General features: G+C 39.4%; 1 protein-coding gene across 3 annotated transcripts in view; it reads left to right on the top strand.

Annotated features, from left to right (window-relative positions):
- The window catches only part of TSNARE1 (t-SNARE domain containing 1), a 1,244,582-nt gene that overhangs the window by 1,079,200 nt on the left and 149,491 nt on the right, over positions 1 to 15,891 (top strand). The window lies entirely within an intron of this gene.

Below are 15,891 nucleotides of genomic sequence, written 5' to 3'. Positions count from 1 at the left end.
GATTAACGTGCAAACTGGTATTAAACGTCCATGGTAAAGGAGAATTACCAGAGAATGATTAGAGCAGCCAACATCCCTTTAGAGTGCTTTCAATGGATATGGTGACTGCGTTAAACATTGCGTATATTACACGTTGAAATTATGTGTTGCAATTGAGCGCAACACATAACCACTCTAAAAAAAGTTTTGTGGCTTGAAATCTGAAGTAAAGTGTTAGGGCTACAAAAAAGTGAAAACAAAATCATGGAAAACATATTAAAATAAAGTATTACTTAATACATGTAAAATATAAGTTTAGTATTGAAATAAATGTATAAAAATGGTTTAAAAGGGATAATGGTGTATATCAAAGTGTTTCACTGGAAGGCTATCTCTTCTCTCCATCACTCCTCTCTTACTCTCTCTCTGTTCTCTGTTTCTCTCTCTCTGTTCTCTGTTTCTCTCTCTATTTTCTCTCCTCTCTCTCTATTTTCTCTCCTTCTCTCTCTCTATTATCTCTCCTCTCTCTCTCTCTCTTATCTCTCCTCTCTCTCTCTCTCTCTCTATTCTCTCTCCTTCTCTCTTTCTCTCTCCTTCTCTCTTTCTCTCTCTATTCTCTCACTATTATCTCTCCTTTCTTTCTATCTATTCTCTCTCCTCTTTCTCTCTCTCTCTCTCTCTCTCTCTCTCTCTCATTAACAGGATGCACTTTCTGGCTTTACTGTACTGTAAAGTCAGAGAGTATATCTTTTGGATATTGAAGATCGCACCCTAGTCTAGTGGATTTACTGGTTTATGAATGTGTGCTTATGTGGATATAATGATTTGTATAGATAGCACACCTTCGGGTTAGCGCGTAAGTAGAGGCCAGAAGAGGTTTTTGTAGCACGTCCCATAGAAGTATCGGAAAGATAGTGCGGCTGTGTTGTCCGAACTCCAGGTGACAGCGCGCCTGAGCTGATGACATTTTATTTTCAACTTATAATAGGAGCGCTATTGATTTAACTTGAGCGCAGTTTGCCTTTTAATAGTGCTAATATTTTTGCTGTCCACTTGTAATGTAGCCCAATGTCAAGTAGGGATAGCTAATTCCATTGTTTATTGAGATTTATCGGTTGCTAAATGAACTATCTATAAATGTTATCAAATTGTAACTTTTAACTTTGATAGAGATTTAATATAAAGAATATTTGTATATTAGTTTATTATCACTGTCTTAAATATTCTACCTATGGCTAATTTTCATATTTTAAGTCCTGTAACTTTCATATAACAAATGGTGCCTTTTCTATTAGACTTAGTAACATTTTCACGTTAAGCCCCATTTGATGTTTAATGACAGAAAACTGTTTTAATATGAGTGGCAGCTTTGCAAGAATGCGCAAGAGCCATCTAGATATGGAAGGCGTTTTGTTCATGATCTCGAGCAGCAGTCATGGTGGGAGTGTGAGGTCATATGCAATCACATGAATGTAACCTGTTAGTATTGTAGCTGCTTCTTTGTCATTTGTCACAAATATTTTTTTTTACTAACACAGACATATGTATGGTATGATCCTAATTTGTTAATGTTACACAGAAACAGTCAAAGCATAATCAGACTTTGTAAAATCCCTGCTGTATACATGATCTAAATGCATTAAAATATATAACAAAGTTCAAAGCTTAATGGGACATGAAACCCAATATTTCATGGTTCAGATAGAAAATATAATTTTAAACAACATTCCAATTTACTTCTATTATCTAATTTGCTTCATTCTTTAAGTATCCTTTGTTGAATAAATATCAATGCACATGGGTGAGACAATCACAAAGGACATCTATGTGCAGCCACCAATCAGCAACTACTGAGCCTAGTCAGATATGATTCTCAACAAAGGGTATCAGGAGAATGAAGCAAATTAGATAATAAAAGTAAATTGGAAAGTTGCATTATCTTTCTAAAACATGAAAGAAAAAAATTGGGTTTCATGTCCCTTTAAATGTAATAAAACTTTAAAGTTGAAATCTGAAGTGTAAAGTAATATAAAATACAAAGCACAAAGTGTAAATGCAGCAGAACTGTCATGTCTTGCAGTGCTATATTTGCACTGGGCTTGTCTCTCCTTCACATACAGAAATGCAGGTAACGCCCCTTGAAAATCCTGCCCTTTTTAGAATCTCACAAGGGGTCTTGCAGTGCTGGACGATGATTTTGTAACATTTCATCTGTGAACTTATCTTTTTATGATCAGGTCCTTTCTCCCTTTCTGTGTACCTCCTGATTTCCCCCTCTCTTCTCCCACTTGTTTTTACCATTGTGTCTCTCTCACTCTCGTTCTTTCCTCTCTCTATTTCCTCTTTTTGGTTTGATATTTGCAAGAATTGCATTGCTTTTTGGTCGTATCTGTATCCGATATTATCTTAGTGAATATAGGTAGAAGGGAAATAAAGTCATCTAATGTACGTCACTTGCAGTTTCTAAGCCACAAAATAAAAAAAGTACAGGAAACTTATAAAATATATAAATTTGTAGCTATAAAAAAAGACGCTTAAAGCACAGGGGAACCAATTAGTCATGTCAAGCAATTCTATAATAAATATGTTCTGCATTGGTCATGAAACCAAATATGTATTTAAAGGGACAGTCTACACTACAATTGTTATTGTTTCAAAAGTTAGCTAATGCCTTTACTACCCATTCCCCAGTTTTGCACAACCAACATTGTTATATTAATATACTTTATAACATTTAAACCTCTGCCTGTTTCTAAGTCACTAAAGGCACTATCTTATCACAAGCTTTTTTATTTGCTTTTCACAACAGGAGACTGCTAGTTCATGTGGACCATATTAGATAACATTGTGTTCACGCCTGTTGAGTTATGTAAGAGTCAGCACACCACAGCACTAAATGCAAGTCAGTAGATAATAAGTACAAAGTCATGTGATCAGGGGGCTGTCACAAGATGCTTAGATACAAGGTAATCAGAGGTTATAAAGTATATTAATATAACTGTGTTGGTTATGCAAAACTGTGGAATAATAAAGGGATTATCTATCTTTTAAAACAATAAAAAATATATTGTAGACTGCCCCTTTAATATATTATTGTCTTAATGTGTGTTACCTTAAAAATACTAAATACACTTTTAAACATATCATTTAGCCATGAAAGCCAGTATTAGTCTGTAAATGCCCCGGTCTTTCTGACATGAGAAACAATGCTGTAGAAGGCTTTGTTTTCAAAGTGTTTGTTTTCCTGTGCTCTCTTGCAACCATTACTGCAGTATTTTAGCCATTTAACATGGGTAGCAGACAGTCTCGCTCTGTCATTGACAGATCTCTACCAATTTAAAAAAAAGACAAAACTGGGTCACAACAATGCCATAAAACTCACCTTAAGATGATACATCTGTTTGGCATTAATGCCAACGTAGCCGGTAAATCATCAGATTGTCTGACAAGTTCTGTTTATTAAGCTGATCTTTAGCTATGTAGGAGACCAGACTAATTAACATAAATATATAATGCAACACAAATAACTAAGCAACTGTTAATATTAACTTTATCCTTTGATATTTTACAGGCTAAAAATGTTTAAGAACTATATATATATATATATTAAATGTATTTATGTGCTTAATTGCATTTGCATTAAAATCAAGATATATGGTGTCATCTTCAAAGTGTTGAATCTGATTAAAAACAAACAGACAGCAGCCAGCACTACAGCAGCCCCCCCCCCCCCCCCCCGCTCATATTTGCATGGCTTCTACCAAATCCTGGACTCCTGTTGCTAATGTACAGATTTGTCTGTAAGCTTTTTCCTGCTTTTGATCTTGTTCCCTGGCTTTGTACATAATTTGAGAAAGAAAACAGTATCTGCCTTTCAGGTTTTTATCGCAGCTTTGTTCAGAACACAAACTGCTGGCTCTTCTGCAACGTAGCGTGTACGTGGCACTCAGGACAATAACGCACTACAAGACTTTTATGGGTAACAATGCCAGCTTCCCCAGGTTCTCTGCTACTCATCGTGTCAGTCTGATTTTCATTCATCACATAATTTGCCATTGTCATGGGCCAGTTTTGTGTTTGGTGTATTCTTCTGCCAAATCCTTTATATACACACAAAATGACTATACACCAAGTATACTAAATGCATCCTAATGAAAGTACGGTCAACGTATAACACTAGAGATTTAAACTATAGTTCCACTGCTAACTAATCACACTCTGAGATCAGCATCAATGCGGTTTTGTAAATAAACCCCGGGGGTACACTGAGAAATGTTCATAAATAAATATTTATGAAATCTGCTAATTGCTGCAACACAAGACATAGTGTTTGCGGTTACAGATTTTCATAATTACTTTTACATCTATTTTTTGCAGAAAAATAAATAGTCATATCCCTCATGAAATAATTCCCTAAACAAAATAAGTAAATAGCACAAAATTCTGTAATTAAAAATAATGAATGGATGTGATGTCAGTGGCTCAGTTTTAATAGCGGTATTTGAACAATTCTGTTATTTCCTGCTTGTCAGAAATGATTAAGCAGCTAAACAATGGATTTCACAGCTACAAAACTAACAACTGTGAATAGTAAAGCTATAGGTCTGTTCTTTATCCTCTTATAACAGTCCTTGTAGGCAAGCCTTAAAGTTTTGTCAGTTGTATGAATAATTTATACAATGAAATCCATGGTACATTTTGTGTATACCTCCTGCTCTTACTACACTTTGTGGAGATTTGCTGATTGTTGTCCCAGAGTTTTTGAATATGTCTTACTATTAAATAGTTTATTCCAAGGGATTAAATAATTAACATATCTGTTACTGGACATGTTTACTGCTAACCCATTACAACATTTAAATATTTTTTTGTTTATTTTCTTAAAGTGAATGTAAATTTTGCAGTTTTTAAGAACATATATTTATTCATAGTCGGTGTATTAGTCAAAACGCATTATTTTTTTTACCAAATTTCCAAAATATCACTATATATTTTATTTTTAAACTTATCTCTGTTTTCGCTTGTAGCTCCTCCCATCCATTACTTCCTCTATTTATTCCTCATAACGTATAGAGCGGTCCCACCCGCTCTATGACGTATTTGAAATGCTCGTTCACGATGTATTTTTATTTTGCGCATGCGTTTAACATCCACTGCCTAATTTGTTCATGCGTTATTCAATTATTGTGCAATCACGAGCGCTTCTATATCAAAGAGCAGTTTGTTTACGAATGCGCATAAATAAATAGTGACGTATACGAAAAGGGGCTGGACACCACGGGGTATGACTGATTATTAGTTGACTACAGTGTCAATCAAGGTTATAAACGCGGTCCAAAATGGCGGGCGGAGGAAGCGAGCAAGAAGATTCACATTAAATAAGTATATAGATCGATATAATTGAACTTTTTACAAAAATGATGACTTAAACTTAAGTTAATTTTTATTGATAAACATTTTCAGATTGTGCGATAGCATTGACTTTACATCCACTTTAAAGGGACAGTCTTCCATAGAATTGTTATTGTTTTAAAAGATAGATAATCCCTTTATTACCCATTCCCCAGTATAACCAACACAGTTATATTAATACACTTTTTACCTTTGTGATTACCTTGTATCTAGGAACCTTCTTCCAGCCCCCTGATCACATGACTCTGACTGTTTATTATCTATTGTCTTAAATGTAGCATTGTTTTGTGCTAAATCTTAAAGAACCCCCTGTGCCTGAACACAGTGTTATCTATATAGCCCACGTGTACTTTCTGTCTCTTTGTGTTGAAAAGAGATTTAAAAAGCATGTGATAAGAGGCAGCCCTCAAAGGCTTAGAAATTAGCATATGAGCCTACCTATGTTTAGTTTAAACTAAGAATACCAAGAGAAAAAAGCTAATTTGATGATAAAAGTAAATTGTAAAGTTGATTAAAATTAAAAGTCCTATCTGAATAATGAAAGTTTAATTTATACTAGACTGTCCCTTTAACTGAATATTAACCTCACAAAGCAAATCCCCAGAATAAATTGAATAAGACTTTGTTAAAACACTGTACATTCTTTATTCACTTTACCTGCCTTTACTGTTAGTATGCAAAAGGCCTGACGTGCACAATGCATAACTACATGTCTGACCGTTTTCCTGATTTGGTGCTCTATAGGAGCTGATTTATATCTGCTCTCTGATTGGCTGTAGCACATGACACCAAGTAAACATACTAAATAAGATGTTCAATGGGTTACTTCCTTAACTGATCTGTATTTGCAAATCCTTGTAAGATTTCTAACATAATGAGAATGTATAATCTATAAACTGTATAGATTAAAGGGACAGTTTAGTCAAAATTACATTTTCATGATTCAGATAGGGATGCCATTTTAAACAACTTTCCAATTTACTGTTATCATCAAATTTGCTTTGATCTCTTGGTATTCTTACGTGAAGTTACCTAGGAGTCAGCACTGATTGGCTAAAATGCAAGTCTGTCAAGTTAATCACAGAGATAAAAAGTGTTTTAATATACCTGTGTTGGTTATGCAAAACTGGGGAATGGATATTAAAGTGTTGATATTTCTCAGGAGTGTCCTCCAGTAACGTTGGTGTATATATCAGCAGCAATTGCCACCAACCTGTTACGTATTATTAATTATGACTATTTAATAATTAATAGCAGTATAAAACATTAACCCAATGCCAAACTATAATACTATATATATATATATATATATATATATATATATTTCTCTTGTTAAGTGTATTCAGTCCACGGGTCATCCATTACTTATGGGATATATTCCCTTCCCAACAGGAAGTTGCAAGAGGATCACCCAAGCAGAGCTGCTATATAGCTCCTCCCCTCACATGTCATATCCAGTCATTCTCTTGCAACTGACATAGTAGGAAGGTGTGAGAGGAGTGTGGATTTTTTTATACTTAATTATTTCTTCAATCAAAAGTTTGTTATTTTAAATGGCACTGGAGTGTGCTGTTTTTTTTTCTCTCAGGCAGTATTTAGAAGAAGAATCTGCCTGCGTTTTCTATGATCTTAGCAGAAGTATCTAAGATCCACTGGCTGTTCTCGCACATTCTTAGGAGTGGGGTAACTTCAGAAAGGGAATAGCATGCAGGGTCCCCTGCAGATGAGGTATGTGCAGTAGAATATTTTTCTAAGGAATGGAATTGACTAAGAAAATACTGCTGATACCGATGTAATGTAAGTACAGCCTTAAATGCAGTAGCGACTGGTATCAGGCTGATGAATGTATGTACAATAAGTAATTTTCTAAGGAATGGAATTTGACTAAGAAAATACTGTTAATGTATGAGCCTTAACTGCAGTAGAAGCGACTGGTAGCAGGCTTATTAATAACACTACCTAACTTTTAAAGTGCATGTTTAAAACGTTTACTGGCATGTTATTCGTTTTTTGTGAGGTACTTTGGTGATAAATCTTTTGGGGCATGATTTTCCACATGGCTGTCGTTTATTTCTACATAGAAACGGTTAACTGAGGTTTCCCACTGTTGTAATATGAGTGGGAGGGGCCTATTTTAGCGCTTTTTTGCGCAGTAAAAATTCAGTTACAGTCTTCCTGCTTCTTCCTCCTTGATCCAGGACGTCTCTAGAGAGCTCAGGGGTCTTCAAAATTCATTTTGAGGGAGGTAATCAGTCACAGCAGACCTGTGACAGTGTGTTTGACTGTGATAAAGACGTTAATTATTAAATTGGTTATCTGTTTTTGGGTATTAAGTGGTTAATCATCCATTTGCTAGTGGGTGCAATGCTTTGCTAACTTAATACATTTACTGTGAAAATTTGGTTGCTATAACTGATTTGGTTCATTGTTATTTCAACTGTGACGATTTTTTGTGCTTTTTAAAGGCGCAGTAGCGTTTTTTTATATTGCTTGTAAACTTATTTGAAAGGATTTTCCAAGCTTGCTAGTCTCTTTGCTAGTCTGTTTAAACATGTCTGACACAGATGAATCTGTTTGTTCACTATGTTTCAAGGCCAATGTGGAGCCCCACAGAAATATGTGTACTAAATGTATTGATGTCACTTTGAATAAAAGTCAATTTTTATCTGTAAAGAAATTATCACCAGACAACGAGGGGGAAGTTATGCCGACTAACTCTCCTCACGTGTCAGTACCTTCGCCTCCCGCTCAGGAGGCGCGTGATATTGTAGGGCCAAGTACATCAGAGAGGCCCATACAAATCACTTTGCAAGACATGGCTGCTGTTATGACAGAGGTATTATCTAAATTGCCTGAATTAAGAGGCAAGCGCGATAGCTCTGGGTTAAGGACAGAGCGCGCTGATAATGTGAGAACCATGTCCGATACTGCGTCACAATTTGCAGAACATGAGGACGGAGAGCTTCATTCTGTGGGTGACGGATCTGATTCAGGGAGACCGGATTCAGAGATTTCTAATTTTAAATTTAAGCTTGAGAACCTCCATGTATTGCTAGGGGAGGTATTAGCGGCTCTGAATGATTGTAACACGGTTGCAATTCCAGAGAAAATATGTAGGTTGGATAGATACTTTGCGGTACCGGTGTGTACTGACGTTTTTCCTATACCTAAAAGGCTTACAGAAATTATTAGCAAGGAGTGGGATAGACCCGGTGTGCCCTTTCCCCCTTTAGAAAAATGTTTCCAATAGACGCCACCACACAAGACTTATGGCAGACGGTCCCTAAGGTGGAGGGAGCAGTTTCTACTTTAGCTAAACGTACCACTATCCCGGTGGAGGATAGCTGTGCTTTTTCAGATCCAATGGATAAAAAATTAGAAGGTTACCTTAAGAAAATGTTTGTTCAACAAGGTTTTATCTTACAGCCCCTTGCATGCATTGCTCCTGTCACTGCTGCTGCGGCATTCTGGTTTGAGTCTCTGGAAGAGGCCATTCGCACAGCTCCATTGGATGAGATTATGGCCAAGCTTAAAGCACTTAAGCTAGCTAATGCATTTGTTTATGATGCCGTTGTACATTTAACCAAACTAACGGCTAAGAACTCCGGATTCGCCATCCAGGCGCGCAGAGCGCTATGGCTTAAATCCTGGTCAGCTGACGTGACTTCTAAATCTAAATTGCTTAATATTCCTTTCAAGGGGCAGACCTTATTCGGGCCCGGCTTGAAAGAAATTATTGCTGACATTACTGGAGGTAAGGGTCATACTCTTCCTCAGGACAGGGCCAAATCAAAGGCCAAACAGTCTAATTTTCGTGCCTTTCGTAACTTCAAGGCAGGAGCAGCATCAACTTCCTCCGCTCCAAAACAGGAAGGAACTGTTGCTCGTTACAGACAGGGCTGGAAAGCTAACCAGCCCTGGAACAAGGGCAAGCAGGCCAGAAAGCCTACTTCTGCCCCTAAGACAGCATTAAGAGAGGGCCCCCTATCCGGAAACGGATCTAGTGGGGGGCAGACTATCTCTCTTCTCCCAGGCTTGGGCAAGAGATGTCCAGGATCCCTGGGCGTTGGAGATCATATCTCAGGGATATCTTCTGGACTTCAAAGCTTCTCCTCCACAAGGGAGATTTCATCTTTCAAGGTTATCAGCAAACCAAATAAAGAAAGAGGCATTTCTACGCTGTGTACAAGACCTCTTAGTAATGGGGGTGATCCACCCAGTTCCGCGGACGGAACAAGGGCAAGGTTTTTACTCAAATCTGTTTGTGGTTCCCAAGAAAGAGGGAACCTTCAGACCAATCTTGGACCTAAAAATCTTAAACAAATTCCTAAGAGTTCCATCATTCAAAATGGAAACTATTCGAACCATCCTACCCATGATCCAAGAGGGTCAATACATGACCACAGTAGACTTAAAGGATGCCTACCTTCATATACCGATTCACAAAGATCATTATCAGTACCTAAGATTTGCCTTTCTAAACAGGCATTACCAGTTTGTAGCTCTTCCCTTCGGGTTAGCTACGGCCCCGAGAATTTTTACAAAGGTTCTGGGCTCACTCCTAGCGGTGCTAAGACCGCGAGGCATAGAGGTGGCTCCGTACCTAGACGACATTCTGATACAAGCGTCAAGTTTTCAAATTGCCAAGTCTCATACAGAGATTGTTCTGGCATTTCTGAGGTCGCATGGGTGGAAGGTGAACATGGAAAAGAGTTCTCTATCACCACTCACAAGAGTCTCCTTCCTAGGGACTCTGATAGATTCTGTAGAAATGAAAATTTACCTGACGGAGGCCAGGTTATCAAAACTTTGAAATGCTTGCCGTGTCCTTCATTCCATTCCACGCCCGTCAGTAGCTCAGTGCATGGAAGTAATCGGCTTAATAGTAGCGGCAATGGACATAGTACCATTTGCGCGCCTGCATCTCAGACCTCTGCAATTATGCATGCTAAGTCAGTGGAATGGGGATTACTCAGATTTGTCACCTCTACTAAATCTGGATCAAGAGACCAGAGATTCTCTTCTCTGGTGGCTTTCTCTGGTCCATCTGTCCAAGGGGATGACCTTTCGCAGGCCAGATTGGACAATTGTAACAACAGATGCCAGCCTTCTAGGTTGGGGCGCAGTCTGGAACTCTCTGAAGGCTCAGGGATTATGGACTCAGGAGGAGAAACTCCTTCCAATAAATATTCTGGAGTTGAAAGCAATATTCAATGCTCTTCTAGCTTGGCCTCAGTTAGCAACACTGAGGATCATCAGATTTCAGTCGGACAACATCACGACTGTGGCTTACATCAACCATCAAGGGGGAACCAGGAGTTCCCTAGCGATGTTGGAAGTCTCAAAGATAATTTGCTGGGCAGAGTCTCACTCTTGCCACCTGTCAGCGATCTACATCCCAGGCGTGGAGAACTGGGAGGCGGATTTTCTAAGTCGCCAGACTTTTCATCCGGGGGAGTGGGAACTTCATCCGGAGGTCTTCGCTCAACTGATTCATCGTTGGGGCAAACCAGATCTGGATCTCATGGCGTCTCGCCAGAACGCCAAGCTTCCTTGTTACGGATCCAGGTCCAGGGACCCGGGAGCGGCGCTGATAGATGCTCTGACAGCCCCTTGGGTCTTCAACATGGCTTATGTGTTTCCACCATTTCCGATGCTACCTCGACTGATTGCCAAGATCAAACAGGAGAGAGCATCGGTGATTCTGATAGCGCCTGCGTGGCCACGCAGGACCTGGTATGCAGACCTAGTGGACATGTCGTCCTGTCCACCATGGTCTCTACCTCTGAGGCAGGACCTTCTAATACAAGGTCCTTTCAAACATCCAAATCTAATTTCTCTGAGGCTGACTGCATGGAGATTGAACGCTTGATCCTATCAAAGCGTGGCTTCTCGGAGTCAGTTATTGATACCTTAATACAGGCACGGAAGCCTGTTACCAGAAAAATTTACCATAAGATATGGCGTAAATATTTATATTGGTGCGAATCCAAGGGCTACTCATGGAGTAAGGTTAGGATTCCTAGGATATTGTCCTTTCTACAAGAGGGTTTAGAAAAGGGCTTATCTGCTAGTTCGTTAAAGGGACAGATTTCTGCTCTGTCTATTCTCTTACACAAACGTCTGGCAGAAGTTCCAGACGTCCAGGCTTTTTGTCAGGCTTTGGCTAGGATTAATCCTGTGTTTAAGACTGTTGCTCCTCCGTGGAGCTTAAACTTGGTTCTTAAAGTTCTTCAAGGGGTTCTGTTTGAACCCCTTCATTCCATTGATATTAAGCTTTTATCTTGGAAAGTTCTGTTTTTGATGGCTATTTCCTAGGCTCGAAGAGTCTCTGAGTTATCGGCCTTACATTGTGATTCTCCTTATCTGATTTTCCATTCAGACAAGGTAGTTCTGCATACTAAACCTGGGTTTTTACCTAAGGTAGTTTGTAACAGGAATATCAATCAGGAGATTGTTGTCCAATCATTATGTCCTAATCCTTCTTCCAAGAAGGAACGACTTTTGCATAATCTGGACGTAGTCCGTGCCCTGAAGTTCTATTTACAGGCAACTAAAGATTTTCGTCAAACTTCTTCCCTGTTTGTCGTGTACTCTGGTCAGAGGAGAGGTCAAAAAGCTTTGGCAACCTCTCTCTCCTTTTGGCTTCGTAGCATAATACGTTTAGCCTATGAGACTGCTGGACAGCAGCCCCCTGAAAGAATTACAGCTCATTCCACTAGAGCTGTGGCTTCCACCTGGGCCTTTAAGAATGAGGCCTCTGTTGAACAGATTTGCAAGGCTGCAACTTGGTCTTCGCTTCACACTTTTTCAAAATTTTACAAATTTGACACTTTTGCTTCTTCGGAGGCTGTTTTTGGGAGAAAGGTTCTACAGGCAGTGGTTCCTTCCGTTTAAGTTCCTGCCTTGTCCCTCCCATCATCCGTGTACTTTGGCTTTGGTATTGGTATCCCATAAGTAATGGATGACCCGTGGACTGAATACACTTAACAAGAGAAAACATAATTTATGCTTACCTGATAAATTTATTTCTCTTGTAGTGTATTCAGTCCACGACCCGCCCTGTCTTTTTAAGGCAGATCTAAATTTTAATTAAAACTCCAGTCACCACTGCACCCTATGGTTTCTCCTTTCTTGTCTTGTTTCGGTCGAATGACTGGATATGACATGTGAGGGGAGGAGCTATATAGCAGCTCTGCTTGGGTGATCCTCTTGCAACTTCCTGTTGGGAAGGGAATATATCCCATAAGTAATGGATGACCCATGGACTGAATACACTACAAGAGAAATAAATTTATCAGGTAAGCATAAATTATGTTATTTTTATATATATATATATATATATATATATATATATATATATATATATATATATATATATATATATATAAAATCCTCAAGAATAAGATGCACTCTCAGGTCTTTTTGTAAAGTGAAACAAAATCTTGTTTATTGATGAAACGTTTTCAGGGATATCTTCCCCTTCATCAGCATGATCTGAGTGGGAGTGCACTTTGTCTACAAAGTATATATATATCCAATGTAGACAAAGTGCACTCCCACTCACTTTAAAGATAAGGACCAGGGTGCAGAAAATTCCAAAATACCACAGTCCAGTAATTGCACTCTCTGGATTTAACTCACAACAAACTTTATTGTGAATATTTTCGGAACATTCACTCCTTCCTCAGACAAGGAAGGAGGAATGCACCGAAAACGTTCACAATAAAGTTTGCTGTGAGTTAAGTCCAGAGAGTGCAATTACTGGACTATGGTGTATGTATGTATATATATATATAAGATAAACAACAGATTGGGTACCACCTTATTTAAAAAGTCTACCGACAGAAACACACTGATACATGCTTCTAGTTACCATCCAAGATCACTCATAAAAGCCATCCCTAAGGCACAGCTGCTGAGAGTCATCCGCAATAACACATCAGAGGAAAACCGTGAGGTACAACTGAAAGAAATGGAATCACGGTTTTACAGCAGAGGATACAATGGTAACACTATAAAGGAAGCAAGGGCCCAGTTGAGCATGAAAATGCCAAAAAGAGACCAACAGAAGAGGATGAATTTTGTCACTGCATACACCCCTAGCACGAGAACACTAGGAGTTACTTTAAAAGAGAAATGGGATATTGTCCAGACTGACCCATCATTACCATACCACGACTATGGACCACCCAGAATTGGATATAAGAGGGGAAGAAACCTAAAAGACATCTTAATGAACACTGATCCAACTGAGAGCTACAGCAAGGTCAAGACAAACACCAAAAGGGGCTCCTACAAGTGCCCGAGTTGTGTAACGTGTAACGCCATGCTGCAATGCAAGCAATTCAAACATCCACACAATAACACGAGCTACAAGATCAAGCATTTCCTTACGTGTACCACAAAATTTGTGGTGTACATGCTGAATTGCAACTGTGGCCTATTCTATATAGGTAAGACGTCAGATGACATTAAGAAAACGATGGCTAATCACAGGAGTGCTATCCGGACGGCAAGTGAGAAAGGCAAGAGTGACCAACCGGTGGCCAGACATTTTATGGAGAAGGGTCACTCTGTGGCGGACCTGAGATTTAAACTCATCGATCATGTACCCCCAATGCCTAGGGGAGGTGACAGGGACACCCGTCTCTTACAGAAGGAGGCCGAGTGGATTTTCAAACTGGACACTATACACCCCAGAGGTTTGAACATGGGGATAAACTGGCACTGTTTTTTATGAACTAAGCTGTGTACGCTTCTAATGTATCTGGTTGTATCTTTCTAAGGGGATTAATTTAGTTTGTACAGTATCTGATACTATGTTTGCATTCTTTTATCCACTGTGGGTTCATGAAGTCTGGTTGCTGATTGGCTGTAGGCTCTGCCCATATTTATCCTCCAGGAGGGGTGCCCAATGGGTGTACCCTTATTTAGGTTGTTGCTGTTATGTATATTAGTGGATGTTACTTTTGATGCACACCGCAGTGTTGACACATCACTGAGTGCTGGTGCTACTAACCGTGCACTACGGAACCCTGTTAGCACTAGTATTTTCTGTATCTAGGGGGATGGGACCTGCCTGCACTATGTATTTATTCACATTAGTTTAGGGGTCTCTTTTCCTTTATAGCGATCCTTATAATTCTGGGCCACCGGGCTCTAGCAAACCTGTAATCACAGCATCAGCCTGAAACATACTGTGACCAACATATCTTTTGACTTTGGACCCCTACCCCCCTATCTCATAGCAAAACTGTCACTCACACAGGGATAGGGGCTTGTCCCAGACGGCCTATCAGGGACCTTGCCTTACACAGTAATAATTGACTGGCCATGGCTTACACGCATGCGCACACTTATAGACATCCTTTTTGTGACCCTGTAAAATTGCCTATGCACGGACAATAGGTGTCTTGACCGCAAGACCGGTGCTAACAGGTTAGAAAGGACAGACGCATATACCCTTCTCATCGTGTATGTCAGACTGAACTAGCTGGGTTACTAGACCTAAGTGGGTGACTCCTGATATCTGGGTATTAGGGGTGTTGTACTATCTTCTACTGCATATCCTGCTGCATTTATTACGTTCATGACCCGGACCCTTCCTTCCCTTAGTAGTAACTTGGGGCCCTCTTACCATGCCATTTTATTAACTTTGTTTGTCCGGTGTGGGGGCTTGTCCTTTCTATTCTATTGGGTACCTAGCTGGAGCATTGGGGGCTGGACTGTGCCGGGTTTCCACGCATGCGCATATCCCTTGTTGTTCCGCTAGTAGCTATGCTAGATTCAGCGCGAGGTTGGTCCGATGCTGAACAGGGTGATTACATAGGTCGTGCTACACTTTGTGCATGTAATACGGTCACATCGTTGGAGGTATCTGTATAACGTGTTTGCTGCTATTTGCTTCTATAGCATTTATGGTACACATGACCCTTGACTATGTAGTACGGGTATTATGAGTTAGGCATTTACTATAAGTGCATTACGTGAATTGCATTTCAATATGCTGAGGTGCCGAGGTTTAACTAAACGTTTTTTCAACCCCTTTTTTCTACACATTCTTGTGTTCCTGTACTTAGCTAATAATATTGTGATATGTCTCTTTAAAAGGACACACTGCCACTGGGGTATTAGAAGTACTAATATACAGCAGGTGTATTATGTGGGAGGATGATGTGTTGATTTGCTAATTGACCTGATGCTAATTAACCATAATGATCTGGTTTCTTTGATGTCATTGTTGCATTGGTAAATGTATTTACTTTGAACTGGTTGCTTGGTTGCTATGGCAACCATTTTTGGCGTTTTTTTGCACTAGGGGGAGGGGTTTGTGTATGCTTAAATGTTTGTCTCACTTGTATGTTGTTGGTCTGATGAAGGGGAGCATTCCCCGAAACGTTACTGAATAAACTACTTGTTTTTTACTTAAGTCCAGAGAGTGCTGTTTCCTGTTTTGCTACATTTCAACTACTCTAGCACCCTGGCCCTTGGAGAACT

This window comes from Bombina bombina, chromosome 5 (genome assembly GCF_027579735.1).
Source record: "Bombina bombina isolate aBomBom1 chromosome 5, aBomBom1.pri, whole genome shotgun sequence".
Classification (NCBI taxonomy): Eukaryota; Metazoa; Chordata; class Amphibia; order Anura; family Bombinatoridae; genus Bombina; species Bombina bombina.
The sequence above is the reverse complement of the archived record's forward strand: the minus strand, read 5'-3'. Positions and strand labels throughout refer to the sequence as shown.